The sequence below is a fragment of the Gavialis gangeticus genome, unplaced genomic scaffold (assembly GCF_001723915.1).
Source record: "Gavialis gangeticus isolate Ggan-Ray unplaced genomic scaffold, GavGan_comp1, whole genome shotgun sequence".
In the NCBI taxonomy this organism is placed as follows: Eukaryota; Metazoa; Chordata; order Crocodylia; family Gavialidae; genus Gavialis; species Gavialis gangeticus.
In genome coordinates this window covers 91,303,245-91,315,584 of record NW_017729031.1, presented here as the reverse complement: position 1 = coordinate 91,315,584, position 12,340 = coordinate 91,303,245, and the positions used below count along the sequence as shown (strand labels likewise).

At 47.8% G+C, this 12,340-nt stretch overlaps 1 long non-coding RNA gene across 1 annotated transcript in view; it reads right to left on the bottom strand.

The window, feature by feature from the left end:
- LOC109301771 overlaps nucleotides 1-10,554 on the bottom strand; it is a 24,509-nt gene extending 13,955 nt beyond the window's left edge. The window contains exon 1 of the long non-coding RNA XR_002098618.1: nucleotides 10,458-10,554. This is a non-coding gene — a long non-coding RNA (uncharacterized LOC109301771). The remainder of the gene's footprint in view (nucleotides 1-10,457) is intronic.
- Nucleotides 10,555-12,340: the final 1,786 nt, after the last annotated feature.

The following is a 12,340-nucleotide window of genomic DNA, read 5'->3' as shown; positions in this document are numbered from 1 at the left end:
TGGTCATATAAACATGTCACAGCATGAGGCTTGGTGAGGTGAGATCCGATTACAGCACAGGGATACCAGCATGGAGCTGAGAAGAGTAACGGTTCCCAGTGAGCACTGATCAGCCGCTTTGGGATCAGTTTCCTTAAATCCTTCCTGTGGCAGGCTACCCATAGCAGGACCAGAGAAAGTGGTGAAGGGGAATGCAATCAATTGTCTGCTCTCTCCTGTCAGTCACGACAGCCTTGGCTGATGGAGGTTTGCCTTTAAACATCTGAGTTTCTGCACATATACCTGAAGTGTTTGTAGTCCATTTGGGGAGGCAGTAGTGACAGCCTTCAGGCTGTGTGTGTGTACCTATAACAGATATTTCCCTCACACATGAGGAGCTCCACAGGAAAGGCAGCCTTCCATGCACCTGGACTCTAGCAAGGGTTGGTTCCTGTTGGTGCCTGCTCCATACCCATGGGAACAAATGCTGTTGAAGTCTTATCCCCAGAAGCATTGTAACAGGGGGCGTACTCGGGGCCCATCTGCCAAGGCCCTGCCCACCTGTTCTGGGCCCACCGCCCGCCTTCTCACTTGCCACGCCTTGCTGATAATTAATTAATATATTAATTAGGTGGGAGGCTGCCCATTTCTCGCCCCGATGCCAGGGGGTGCTATCTGTGGCTCCATTCCTCCCTTACACCGCAGCCCAAGCCTCTCAGATGGCATCCACTGTTGTTAACATCACTGGCCCCACAATCCTCCAGTTTGAACCCCACCTGGATCCCTCCACTCAGGCAGCCTACTCCACCTTCATTCTGGGCTGCCTAGCTCCCTGAGCCTTTCCCCCTTACAGGTGTGGTCCCCCCGGGACCTTTGGCCAAACAGGCCCTGGCCTCACCTCCAGGCCAGTCAGAGCCCCAGGCCCTCAGCTCTGGCATCCCTTGTGGAGGGCCCCTGGCTGTTCAACCCTTCTGGTCCTGGCCCCAGCATTGACCAGTCGGGGATTTCAAGACAGGTTTGAGTCTATGGCCCCACTCTCTTGCTGGGGTCCACCTTCCAGAACCTGCAAGGGGGTAACCCACCTGGTTGTGGGAGCTGGGGTTAAGGTGCCCCAACCCGCCTTTCACAAGGGTGGTAACTGGCCTGGCATTTCCTGAGGACTCCCGCACCACTGGGAGTCCCACCAGGCCACCCACACCCAGCAGGGTGCAATTTTAGGTCATGCCCAGGACCAGAAGCCTCCAAACCAACCATCCCCTACAGCTCCTCCCTTACCTCCAGGTCTTGCATGCAGCCTTGCAATATTACTGCCTGGCCTGCCAGTAGCAAACTGCTCTGCTTACGTGGGTGGCCAGAGATCTAAAATGGCCGCTGCAATCAAGCACCTGCTGGCTGCTTGGCTGAGTCCTTAAAGTGGCAGGCACCAGCGGTGCCCTTTCACAAGCATCAAGGATTTGGATAGCAACAGCCAGGGGCATGGAGAGGCTGTACAGCTCTGACATCTGCCCTTCACCAGCCTAAACCAGGGCTCTAGGGAAAGAAGCCCCATTGGAAGTACCGGGCTCAGTGCTTTGTCTCCCCTATCAAACAGGGTGAGACACAACTGGAGACTACCAATGACTGGAGCAAAGCCCTCAGAAATGTAGAGTTTGTTCCTAGAAATGAAGAGGATTGTCTTGCTGTCGCTGTATCTAGTCATTTTCACATTTATCTTCTTTCTTGACTCTCTGTTAATGCTTTTCTTCCTCTTTAACCCTTATCTTGGGTCATGTGAAAATTTTCCTTATGGTGGCTTTAAGACTTGGCATTTATAGTTGGTAGGTTTCATAGTTGGTAGGGTTGGAAGGGACCTGAGCAGATCATCAAGTCCGACCCCCTGCCATGGGCAGGAAAGAATGCTGGGGTCAAACGACCCCGGCAAGGTGATTACCTAGCCTCCTTCTGAAGACCCCCAGGGTAGGAGCAAGCACCACTTCTCTTGGAAGTTGGTTCCAGATCCTAGCCGTCCTGACTGTGAAGTAGTGCTTCCTGATGTCCAGCCTGAACCTACTCTCAGCCAACTTATGGCCGTTATTCATAGTTACTCCTGGTAGTGCTCGGGGGAACAGGGTCTCCCCCGTTCCCCACTGGTCCCCCTTGGTAAGTTTATAGACGGCCACCAAATCCCCTCTCAGCCTTCTCTTGTGAAGGCTGAACAGGTTCAGGTCTTGTAGTCTCTCCTCGTAGGGTCTGCCCTGCTGCCTGCTGATCATGCAAGTGGCCCTCCTCTGAACCCTCTCAATGCTGTCCACATCCCTCCTGCAGTGCGGTTTCCAGAACTGGACACAGTAGTTCAACTGTGGCCTGACCAATGTCATATAGTGGGGAACGATCACCTCCTTGGCCCTGCTCGTGATGCATATGTGGATGCATGACAAGATGTGTTTGGCCCTACTGACCATGTCCTCACATTGGCTGTCCATGTTCATCTTGGAATCAATAATGACTCCAAGGTCCTTTCTGCCTCTGTGCTGTCAAGAAGGGAGTTCTCCAGCCTGTGGGTATGCTGCTGGTTCTTCTTCCCTAGGTGCATCACCTTGCACTTGTCAGTATTGAAACCCATCCTATTCTCATCCTCCCACCCTTGTAACCTCCCCAGGTCTAGTTGTAAACTGTCCCTCCCTTCTAACATGACCACTTCTCCCCACATCTTAGTGTCATCCGCAAACTTGAACAAGGTGCTTTTCACCCCCTTGTCCAAGTCTCTGATGAAGATGTTGAACAGTGCGGGACTGAGGACTGAGCCCTGTGGATCCCCACTGCCCACATCCCTCCAGGTCTAAAACGACCTGTCCACCACCACTCTCTGGGTGTGGCCCTCCAGCCAATTTGCAACCCATCTGACTGTGTAGGTATTGATGCCACAGTTGCCTAATTTTTTGATGAGAATGGGGTGAGAAAGTGTCAAAGGTCTTCCTAAAGTCCAGCAGGACGACATCCACATGACACCTACATCCAAGGATTTTGTGACCTGGTCGTAGAAGACCACCAGGTTGGTCTGACAGGACCTGCCTCTAATGAACCCATGTTGGTTGCCCATAAGCATAATCTCCCCTGCTGGTCCCTTGCAGATGTGCTCCTGGATAATTTTCTCAAAGAGCTTTCCCAGGACCAAGGTAAGACTAACAGGCCTATAGTTTCCTGAGTCCTCCTTCCTCCCTTTTTTTGAAAATGGAGACCACATTGCCCCTTTTCCAATCCTCTGGCACCTCACCAGAGTACCACGAGTGCTCGTAGAGCTGTGCCAGTGGTCCAGCAATGTCCTCTGCCAATTCCCTCAGCACCCTTGGGAGGAGATCTTCTGGACCTGCTGATTTGAAGACATCCATTCCCACCATTAGTCCCTGACCAGGTCCTCTGACCCTTGGCCTGGCTGTGCCTCTCTTGAATTTGTTCAGGATTCCAGTGGGGGGATGTCCCAGTCCCTGTTCAGAAATATGGAGGCAAAGAATTTGTTACAGAGGTCAGATTTATCATCTGATGCAACCACCAGATTGCCAAGTGTGTCCTGCAGGGGCCCCATGTTACCTGATGCCTTCTTTTTACTCTCTAAAAAGAGTAAAAAAAAATTTAGCCATTACTTGATTAGTAACATGATGTTTTCATCCTTGGCCTCTCCTTGTGATATCAAAACCCATCGCCCACAGATCAGCATGCAGAGGGGACCCTTCATGCCCCTGAGGCACACTTCCCCTACCCTGATTCAGTTATCGTGGAGACTTCTCCACAGTTATGGGCTCCATCATCATGGTATCACAAAGCAAAGACTGAACAGGCTGGTGACTAGAGGGCAAGGAAGGGAAATTCTGCTGGGAAGGGATGATCCCAGCCAGGATTTGTGTGTCTGTTGTTTTGGAACAATTTGTGCATTGTCTGTCACTCAGAAGCAGTAAAAGAAATGAGATCTGATGTGGTATCTCTTGATTTGATGCTGGTGCTCACTGATGCAGTATTAATACCTTCACACACCCCAGTGACATAGGAATATATTATACCCAGTAAAGAGATGGAGAGTTGAGGCCCAGCAAGACTGTGGTGGAAAGTCAATGAGATCTGAACATTCAAGTCCCTTTAAGTTGCCATAAAATCCATAGGTTTGGTGACTTGCTCAGTCACAAAGAAAGTTTGAGATTGGATTCAGGGCTTAGTTCCTCAGTCTGGCTGAGCTGGCCTTGAAGGGGGCAGGCTTAGGGGTGACAACAGCAGGCAGTTCTCACAGAAAATGAGGTTATAATATGGCCCTAAGTATAAGCAATTAGCTGTTCTGTGGCTGGAGAACTGCAAGGTGGGGCCTGCTTGAACTTGTTGGGCCTGGGCAGTCTGAGTGGAGAACTAGCAGCTAGTACATAATAAATGGTTCCCCAACCAATTTGTCAGACATAATTTATCATTCTGTTTGGGGGGGAAAAAAAGGGTCAGAATGAGATTACTTTACTTCGAGGCCAAAATGATAAACATTCAAGTCATGCGCGCAAGATGCACACAAAAACAGATCAACATATTGTTATTAAAGGAAAAAAAATACGTTGAAAACCTTCCCAGAGAGAATATTAGGGATAGGGCAACTCCCTGTAGTGTTCCTGGATCAGGAGGATGCAGAAATTCATTACTGTGTAATTTGTTTGAAACTTCCTGATTATCTATTAGGAAATGTCTCTTGGAGGAGGCGAGGTAGAAGCCAGTCTCTTTCTCCTCCCCTGTCGCCAAGATGCTTGGCAGGACACAACATTCCAGCCCTCGATCCCAGACCCTGTAAGCATGCTGGTAAGCATATCTTCCTGGCATCCAAATCAATGCTCCCAGGTCACACAGAAAACATCACATTAGGCAGGCAGGCTTTCTAGTTAGTTGCCTGCATACTGCTAACCATCTGTAGCATGCTGTCTCCAGCAAAAACACTAAGAAGTCTCTCAAATGTATCCATTCTCCAAAGGAACACTTCTGCAGGTTCACTTGAATTCATTACTAATGTGGGCCCTGGTTCTCATGAGGGACTTCAATCACCCTGACATCTGTTGGGAGGGCAATACAACAGTACACAGGCAATCCCGAAAGTTTTCGGAGAGTGCTGGGACAACTTCCTGATGTACATGTTGGAGAGACCAACTAGAGGCCATGCTCTTCTTGATCTGCTGCTCACAAACAGGGAAGAATTGGTGGGGGATGTAGAAGTGGATGGCAATTTTGGTAGCAGTGACCACAAGTTTATCGAGTTCAGGATCCTGACAAAAGGAAGAAAGGAGAGAAGCAGAATATGGACCCTGGACTTCAGAACAGCAGACTTTGACGCCCTCAGGGAACTGATGGGCATTGATCCCCTTAGCCATTGATCCCTGCTAAACGGAAGCCAGTCTGACAGGGAAAGGAGTCTAGGAGAGCTGTTTGTTTTAAAGAAACCTTACTAAGGGCGCAGAAAAAAAATCATCCCGATGTGCAGGAAGAATAGCAAATATGGCAGGAGACAAGCTTGGCTTAGCAGAGAAGTCTTCAGTGAGCTTAAACACAAAAAGGAAGCTTACAAGAAGTGGAAGTTTGGACAGATGACTAGGGAAGAGTATAAAAATATTGCTCGGGCATGCAGGGATGAAGGCATGAAGGCCAAAGCGCAATTGGAGTTGCAGCTAGTAAGGGATGTGAAGGGTAACAAGAAGGGTTTCTACAAGTATGTTAGCAACAAGAGGAAGGTCAGGGAAAGTGTGGGTCCCTTACTGAATGGGGGAGTAAATATAGTGGCAGATGATGAGGAAAGGCTGAAGTGCTCAATGCTTTTTTGGCCTCAGTTTTCACAGGCAGGGTCAGCTCCCAGACTGCTGCACCAGGCAGCATAGTTTCGGGAGAGGGTAAGCAGCCGTTAGTGGTGAAAGAACAGATTAAGGACTATTTTAAAAAGTTGGACATGTACAAGTCCATGGGGCTGGATATCTGAGGGTGTTGAGGGAGTTGGGTGATATGACTGCAGAGCTGCTGGCATTATCTTTGAAAACTTGTGCAAATTGGGGGAAGTGCCAAATGATTGGAAAAAGCCAAATATAGTGCTCATCTTTAAGAAAGAGAAGAAGGAGAATCCAGGGAACTGCAGACCTCACCTCGGTCCCCAGAAAAATCATGGAGCTGGTCTTTAAGGAATCCATTTTCAAGCACTTGAAAAAAAAAGAAAGTGATCAGGAACAGTCAGCCTGGATTCACCCAGGGCAAATCATGCCTGACCAACCTGCCTGACCTTCCTGGCCCTAGGCCGGGGTGCTGGACTCGATGATCTTCTGAGGTCCCTTCCAGCCCTAATGTCTATGAAATCTATGAAACCTAATTGGCTTCTATAACAAGATGACTGGCTCTGTGGATGCAGGGAAAGCAGTGGATGTGATATACCTCAGTTTTAGCAAGGCTTTTGATACCATCTCCCACAAAATTCTTACAAGCAAATTAAGGAAGTATGGGTTGGATGAATGCACTGTAAGGTGGTTAGAAAGCTGGCTGGATTGTCGGGCTTAATAGGTAGTGATCAATGGCTTGAGGTCTAACTGGCTGTTGGTATCAAGTGGAGTGCTCCAGGGGTCAGTCCTGGGGTTGGTTTGTTCACTATCTTCATTAACGATTTGGAAGATGGGATGGAGTGCACTCTTAGCAAGTTTGTGGATGACACCAAACTGGGGGGGGGTAGTAGATATGCTGGAGGGTAGGGCTAGGGTTTAGTCTGACCTAGACAAATTGGACGATTGGACCAAAAGAAATCTCCTGAGTTTCAACAAGAACAAGTGCAAATTCCTGCATGTAGGATGGAACAATCCCATGCATCAGTACAGGCTTGGGACTGACTAGCTAAATAGCAGTTCTGCAGAAAAGCACCTGGGGCTTACAGTGGACAATAAAATGGATATGAGTCAACAGTGTGCCCTTGTTGCAAAGAAGGCTAACAGCTACTTTAATAGGGGCATTGCCAGGAGATTGCAGGACGTAATTATTCCCTTCCATTCTGCACTGGGGAGGACACATCTGGAGTATTGTGTCCAGTTTTGGGGCCCCCGCTACAGAAAGGAAGTTGGAAAATTGGAGAGAGTCCAGTTGAGGGCAACAAAAATGATGAGGGGACCAGGGCATGTGACTTCTGAGGAGAGGCTGAGGGAACTGGGTTTATTTAATTTGGAGAAGAGAAGTCTGAGCGGGGATTTGATAGCAGCCTTTAACTACCTAAAAGGGTGTTCCAAAGAGGATGGAGCTAGACTGGTCTCAGTGGCAGCAGATTGCAGAACAAGGAGCAATGGTCTGAAGATGCAGCAAGGGAAGTTTAGGTTGGATATGAGGAAAAACTTTCTTACTAGGAGGGTGAAGCACTGGAATGGGTTACCTAGAGGTGGTGGAATTTCCATCCTTGGAGGTTTTTAAGGCCTGCCTCAACAAAGCCCTGGCTAGAATGACCTAGTTGGGGACAGACCTGCTTTGAGCAGGGGGTTGGACTACACCTTCTGAGGTCTCATCCAATCCTAATTTTCTATGATTCTAGACTTGGAACAGGGTGAAAGTAGATGGACCTTTCAGTAACAGTAAGACATCACAGATAACAGTATCTGAATGTTCCATGTAGGAGCTTGGAAGGGTTTAAACTAAAAGAGGGCAAGAAGGAACAGAAAACAGGTTGCGGGGGGGGGGGAACGTGACAAGAAAAATGGAAATAAATGTAGAGACTGGATTTATCATCTCTAGCATATGCTACTATTGGGCTGGATTTTGCATTTGCCTATACCTGATCAAGGGGTAACGTGTAAGCTCTCCTGTCCCAGGAAAGACTGTAAGCCAGAGATCCACAAACAAATCACATGTTTCCTCCTTGCTCAGAGATGAATGGAGTAATTTTTTGTTGAACTAGGCCAACATAAATCACCATAAATTCCTGGACTAGCTCAACTATACTGGTGCAGTGAGGGTAGGAGTCAAGGCTGTGATCATTCACCACCTAGGAAAATTCACTCTTACCACAGTATGGTGATTCATCTTCAGGTGCCTGTGGCCTAGCTGGTTATCCTGTCCTTGAGTCCAGTTTCATAGATTTCATAGATGTTAGGGCTGGAAGGGACCCAAAGGGCAGGAAGTCAGCTGGGGTCATAGGATCCCAGCAAGATAAGCATCCAATTTGCTCTTGAAGGTGTTCAGAGTAGGTGCTTGAACCACCTCTGATGGCAGACTGTTCCAGACCTTGGGGGCTCGGACAGTAAAGAAATTCTTCCTTATGTCCAGCCTGAAACGGTCTTGCAGTAGTTTATGACCGTTCAACCTCGTCATCCCTTGGGGCGCTCTGGTGAACAAACGTTCCCCCAGATACTGGTGGTCACCCCTGATAAACTTATAGGTGGCCATCAGATCACCCCTGAGCCTGTGCTTTTCCAGGCTAAAGAGCCCCATGGCTCTCAGCCTGTCATCATAAGGTCTGTTTTCCTGACCTCTGATCATGCTGAAAAACCAAGCGTTAAGCGAAACTAAACGTTAAATGAAACCGAAAGTTTTTGACGACTCAAGATGGCAACCTCAAATATTTTTAATGACCGAAGATGGTGACCACAGGCATTATAACGAAACTCGCTGAGTTCTAAGTGGAATCAGGTATCAATTTAAATTGAGTATTATAGCAAAATAGCGCTAAACAAAGAAGCATTAAGTGGGGGTTGCCTATATACTGTTGAGGCCATTCTGGGGTGATCCTTTGGCACCACTCTCAAGCATACTACAGATCAAGGTCTCAAGAGTTGTCACAGAGAGATACCCCTGGGGTGACTTCACTGGTATATTTCCAGTTTTGGGGCATGTAAATAGGAGCAGGTGGGCAAGACAGGCTTGGGGGCATCCCAGCCATATCATACTGCCACTGCAGGGCAGACCTGCCTACAGTGCCTCTCTGCACCTCCCTCCCCTACCCAGAAACCCAAGGTCTGCTTACTTCACAGAGGATGCAAAGCAGATTCTCATACTCCTTTGTGGGGGGTGGGGAAGGGGGGCTGGTTCAAGTCACGATCTAACACCTCACACTAGCCAGATTTAAAATTATGCCTGGCAAGAGAAGACTTGTTGGAAAGAACACAGAGTACTAGGGAATTTCATAAGTATTTGGTGGTTGTGTCCTAAACTGGAAAGATTTTGCAGATAGCTATGAAAAGAAATTAAAGATGTTACGAATTGTATGTTACCAATGGACCCCTTGTTTCTATTGCTGGGATAGGCAATGAAAGATCCAAAACATCTGAGACATAGGTTTAACACCTCACTTAATAAAATGGCTTGAAGCCATGTTCAAAATCATCAGGAGAAAAATATACCCCAAAGGCAACATTACCTGGATCAAGAAAATCTGAAGAGTATCAATGATAAGAAAATTTGCTTCTCCCCAAAAAACACTCACAGTACCAAAAAAAGCCCCAAGTAGATCTCTGTCCTCCAAATTTCTACATGTAAGTTAATTTGTACATGGGTGTTAGGCTTTTGGATTTAAGTATTCATACATTGAGACATAAAGGCTAAGTACAGACAGTCAAAAAGCCGGAGGCTGAATTGATTTAGACTTTGCAGGTTAGTCTAAGTTGCAGAGATTAAACCAAGAAGCAGGTGAACAGACATTCACTTTTGATTAAGGAAATGAAGCCATATGCTCACAGTGGCTCAGGCCAGAAGCCAGGGGGCACTGGAGCGTGTCTCTCAGCCTGCCAGCCACTACCAAAGGGAAGGGACCAAAGCTCCAAGGCTTTTCCCACCCCTCCATGCTTGAGCAGAGGGGGTGTGGCCAGGCTTCAGCCTGGGGGTTAAGGGGAAGGGTGCTTTAAACCCACCATGGCCCACATGAGACCCCAGCCTGGGCCTGCCTGGACAGGGAGGAGGGCAGTGCCTACCAGACTTCTGCCCCCCACTCCTCACTCAAGGGGGAAACAGCTCCTGCCAGGATGAGGAGGGGGTGGGTGGGGAAAAAGGTAGTGGCACTGAATTCATAAAAGCTTGAACAAGAATAGTTCTTTCTCTGAAGTGAACGTGTATTGAACATGGCAATTTGCAACCTCAAGCACAAAACCTTAAGAACAACCAAAAATCTTCGCCTAAGCTAAGATACAGCCCAGTAAAACACAGTGAGAGCACACACAATTTAGTTTAACCTAAAATAGAATGTAATAAGCCAAAAAGACAAGAGAAAACCTTGTGTAAGTCTTACGTAACCCTGGGGGCAGGGTGTCTCCTTAGTGCCAAGTATTCAGAAAGTCTTCCTTGGGGAATCAACAGGTGATCTTAGGTGTTGGGGTAGATATCCCATATCTGGAACTCTGCCAGCCTGCAAGGGAAAAGCCATGGTTTCCCACATTTTTCTTCTTCAAAGGAGAATCCATTTTTAAAGTTTGTTCACAACCCTTTCATATATTTTTGCAACCCCCTTTTGGGTTGTGATCCATGGGTTGAAAAACTCTGACCTATAGCACCTTTGGCAGGACTCTCATACATTCATTGTCTTTTGTCTCTTCTTAGGTATTCCAGTCTCCCACCTTTTACAGGTTCTGCTTTATAATGTAAATGTAACTCTTTGCTTTCTTTGGTCACACTAGCCCAAGCAATCCCTCTCCTGTTCCTGGCCAGCACACTGAGCCAAGGAAGGGAGAATTAAAGCCCCTCCCACACCTCAGCTGAGGTTTGCCTGCGGGGTAGTCCCTCTCAGGCTGTTGCTCTCCCTCCCCCTGCACCCCACTCCACACCCCCAGCCCCTCCACACCATCAGGGAAAATCTGGCAGGGGCTGCCCCCACCAAGGCAGACCCAGCCAGTATTCCCAGCCCCACCCTCTTGTCAGCCAGCCCTCAGTGCTCTGGCTAGGGAGCAGAGGGGCAGGGCCAACCCTGTTCTCTGGAGCAGACAGCATAGGCCAGCTCAGGGATGCAAAGCATTAGGCCTGTGCAAAGCAGCTAGTATTTGCTTCAGATTCGGCCGATTAGTGATTTGATTCAGTGATTTGAATCACTGTCCTGAATCGATTCAGCAGAATCTGATTTGGAGATTTCGAATCAGCCAAATCTCTGAATCACATAGGCTGCATCCCTAACCCACTTGCCCAGCCCTGCTGGGCCCAGCTCTTCAGGGAAAAAAAAAGCCCTCACTCACCAGGTGCTGCCAGGTGGCTGGGGGTGGGGCGGGGGCATCCCTGCTGCTCCCCACTGCCCCATGCCACATGGGGGCTCTGTTATGAGCCCCCTGACCCCTGCCGGCTCCTCCAGCCCCCCCATAGCTGCCCCACCTGCCCCAACTCTTGGCTCTTTAAAAAAAATAAACAAGACCCAAAAAAGCCCTGACTCACTGGTTCCTGCCCCCGCTGTCCTGTGCTGCCTGGGGGTGGGGTGGTGGGGGGGGGGCAGCTGCACGAGCCTCCAGAAGCCCCAAGTCTGCTGCAGGAGCCAGTGAGTGCGGAGTTTTTCTTTTTCTTAAAGGGTTGGAGTTGGGGCATATGAGATGCATAGGGAAGCAGAAGGCACAGCTATAACACTGGCCAGTCCTGGCTTCCTTTTTGTTACCTTTTGATATATAGAAATCTGGATCATCTAAGATATCAGAATGCATATGCTAAGATCAGCTCTCTAGGGTAACTATATGCCTTTGAGCACCAAGTATCAATCTAACCATCTCACAGTTGTGAAGAAGTTCAGTTCTCTTTGAGTCCCTTTGTATAGATAGAAAATGAGAGGCAGAGTAGATTACGGCATGCTTCCGCTATCTGTAATTTGACCAGGACTAGGAACATGGTTACCCTGCCTGCTTGCTTATGATCACAGAGAGAGAAATTGCTGGGTGTTGAGGTCTTTGGTCCCAGGCATGAGTGTTAAGTAGATGTCCTTTTCTACGAAAGCAACATTTTTTTTTTGAAATATTTCAATTTTGGGGGAAGAAAAGGAAGCAAAGAAGAAAGAAAGAAAGAAAAAGAAAGAAAATAGACTAATTTTCTAGGAGGTGTATTGAAATGCTGTTTCCCTAGTTGTTTGCTATGAGGACTTTTATCATTTTTATTTTCACTTTTTGACTGCAGAGAGAAAGCAACCCTTCTTCAGTCATCCAGGGCAGGCATCAGGACATGAGGAAGAAGAAAGCTCATTACCCTGACTTTCTGTTCATCTAGAAGACACCTTTGAAAGTTTTTCATCCTTTATCCAGGATGACACTTTTTTTATAACCCCAAATTCTTCATGGGAATAATTTTTCATTTTTGGCCAACTGTAGAGCAAAACACTTACAAATATGGCTCCAGTGATATAAGGACTTAAAGTTCATATCTGCTTCAAAATACGTTACACAAAACCCAAAACTGAACTGAA